The sequence below is a fragment of the Sapajus apella genome, unplaced genomic scaffold, assembly GCF_009761245.1.
Source record: "Sapajus apella isolate SASKATOON/1434 unplaced genomic scaffold, GSC_monkey_1.0 scaffold131, whole genome shotgun sequence".
Taxonomy (NCBI): Eukaryota; Metazoa; Chordata; class Mammalia; order Primates; family Cebidae; genus Sapajus; species Sapajus apella.
In genome coordinates, this window is record NW_022437071.1 from 2,684,752 (window position 1) to 2,687,864 (window position 3,113).

Below are 3,113 nucleotides of genomic sequence, written 5' to 3' on the forward strand. Positions count from 1 at the left end.
CATAATGAATACATATATTAAATAAATAAAAATATAAGTAATCTCACATTGATTGAAGTTACAAAAGGGGCTTTCCAAAAACATACAGTGATGAACAAACTTTAAGGTTTGAACTGCCTACAAGAAATTGTGAACCTTCATCAAGACACAAACAAGATTCAAAAAAATCATAAGAGAAGGACTTGGATGCTGTCAGCAGCACGTAGAAGAGCCCTCATTCAAGTGAAAAGAGGCCAAATGTGCCTGGTCAGTTACTGTGTGCTTTCGCTCCTTAAAAACTTAAATGTTTTGATCTTTTTATATTTCTAAATGCAAAGGTTTTTAGACCAAGTGATAGAATAAGTATTTATTCATTTATTACCCACAAAAGAACAGCTGCTTCATAGCATTTTCTCTCCATTTACGAAACTAAATAGATAAACTGACACTTTGAAACTGATAATAAAAATGTCCTTCCCACAAAGCTCCAGTCATCACCAATACGCACTTTTAAATGAGTCATAAAACTTTTAGCCCAACAGAGCAGCTTAGCCCAGCTTTGTGGTATAGCCATTCCATTTTTTTCTCTTTTTCACATTCATAATAAGATAGTGTTAAAGTGAAATCACACGGCCAGGCCAAATGTTATTAGGAGAGCTGAGAGAGCTCCTGTTAGTGGTCAGGGGCTGGGTTTAACTATATGGTAGGCATGTGTTTGATGGGTCATTGTGTTGTCATGTAGGTAAAGGCTTACTAGTAGGGTAAAGACATAGATAGGCCTGAATAAGGGCTATGGCGAATTTGAGGATGGTCGGTAGGGTTAGAATAATGAGAGTGCTTGAAACTGTGGGGAGACTGACAGTGAATAGTACTGGTGTAACTCCCCCGATTAAATGCATTAGTAGGTGTCTGGCTGTAATATTGGCTGTTAATTGTACAGCTAATGCCATTGGTGAATGAATAGACTAATAGTTTCAATGATCACTAGTATAGGGATAAGTGGCATAAGTGTGCCTTATGGTAAAAAATGAGCTAAGAAGGTTTTTGTCTTAATGTGGAAGCCTATAATTACTGATCCTGCTCATAAGGGGATTGCTATACCTAGGTTTTTTGATAATTGAGTAGTTGGTGTAAATGAATGGGGTAGAAACCTGAGAAGATTGGTCGAGGCAATGAAGAGAGTTAGGGAGACCAGTATAAGGGATGAGGTTCATCCTTTAATGTTATGGATAACTATTATTTGTTTTAGTACAAGTTGAATTAGTCATTGTTGAATGGAAATCAATTGGTTAGTAATTAGAAGACTGGAGGTTGGAAATAGTATGGTGGGAAATAAAATGATCAATACTACTGCAGGTAGACCTAGAATTGTCGGGGTAGTAAAGAGGTGAATAAATTTTCATTCTCAGGGGACTTTTCTGAGTTTTGATTATTTTTGGTGCAAAGGGTGTATAACAAATGAAATGAGATAATTTTAACTGAATAAGGAAAGATAAGGTTATGATTATTGACAGGATGACAAGGGATCATGTGGAAGTATCTAGCTGAGGCATTCACTGCAGAGAGGTGCAGATCCCCTCTGTCTAACTTAAAGGTTGAATGATGGACAGCTCTGCAATAAATATTATAGTTCGGACATGGATCGAGTTTTGAAGCATTTTAAGGGTATTAATTCTAGGACAATAGGTATAAAACTGTGTTAGACTCACAAATTTCTGAGCACTGTCCATAGAACGGCCTGGTCATGTGGCGGTTAAGGTAGTTTGATTTACGTGTCCAGGCATTACATCTATTTTGAGGCCCAGTGAGGGGATAGTTCATGAGTGCAGGATGTCTTCGGATGAGACTAACATACTGCTGTGGATGTCTATTGCGAGAATTGTTCGGTTATCAACTTTAAGGAGTCAAAGCTCTCCTGACTTTAAGTCTGCTGTTGGGACTATATACGAATCGAAGCCTGATTCTTCATAGCCTGTATATTCAATGCCAGTTAAACCTCCTACTGTGAAAAAGAAAATGAATCCTAGGGCTCAGAATATTGCAGGAGGTCATTTGATATGCAGTGTAGCTAGTCAGCTGAAGACCTTGATGCCAGTAAGGACAGCAATAGTTATGGTAGCAGAGGTGAAGTATGCTCGTGTGTCTGTGTCTTTTCCTAAATGTATGGTGGGCCCATGAGATAAATCCTAAGAAGCCAACTGATATTATGGCTCATTCTATACCCATGTACCCAAATGGTTCCTTTTTTCCAGAATAATATGTTATGATGTGGGAGATTATCCTGAAGCCTGGCAAGATAAGGTTAGAGATTTCAAGGTGACCAAACAATCAGAATAAATGTTGGTACAACATAGGGTCACCTTTGCTAGAAGGGTCAAACAAAGTATTGATCGACTTACGACCTACGCAACTTACGACCATTCGACTTTACGACCACAATCGCTAGCCACAACTGCTCCACGTCTGGCAGCACAAACGTTGCCCAGATGGGCTTACGACAGTGCGGACCAGCTTCCGGCAGCACTACCATCTCCGCGTGCACCATTTCAACTGCACATATAGCCTACTCAACTTACGACCAAATCGTGTTACGACCAGTCTGTAGTCCCGACCATGGTCGTAAGTCGAGCACTAGCTGTAGTGTTGCGGTTTTGGTCAGTTAACACTATAGTGATGCCGGCAGCTAGGACTGGGAGAGAAAGGAGCAGAAGGGCTGCGTTAATGAGGACTGATCAGATGAAAGCGGTGTTTGATACTGGGATATGGCTGGGGGGTTTATGTTAATAATTGTGGTAATAAAGTTAATGGCCACTAAAATAGAAGAAACACCTGTTAAGTGGAGCGAGAAGATGGGCAGGTCCACAGAGGCTCCTGCATGTGCTAGATTTCCTGCTAAAGGGGGATAAACTGTCCAGCTGGTCCCAGCACTGGCTTCTATCGAGGATACAAGTAGGAGTAGAAAAGATGGGGGGAGAAGTCAGAAGTTCGTATTATTTATCTGGGGATATGCCATATCGGGTGCACCAATTATCAGAGAGCCAGTTGCCAAAACCCCGACCATGATTCGTATTACTATAAAGATTATAATTAAAGCGTGGGAGGCAACAATAACATTGTAGGTCTGATCATGTTCT

General features: G+C 40.3%; 1 pseudogene; it reads right to left on the bottom strand.

Annotated features, from left to right (window-relative positions):
- Window positions 1-617: 617 nt before the first annotated feature.
- Window positions 618-2,509, bottom strand: LOC116539718 (annotated as a pseudogene).
- Window positions 2,510-3,113: the final 604 nt, after the last annotated feature.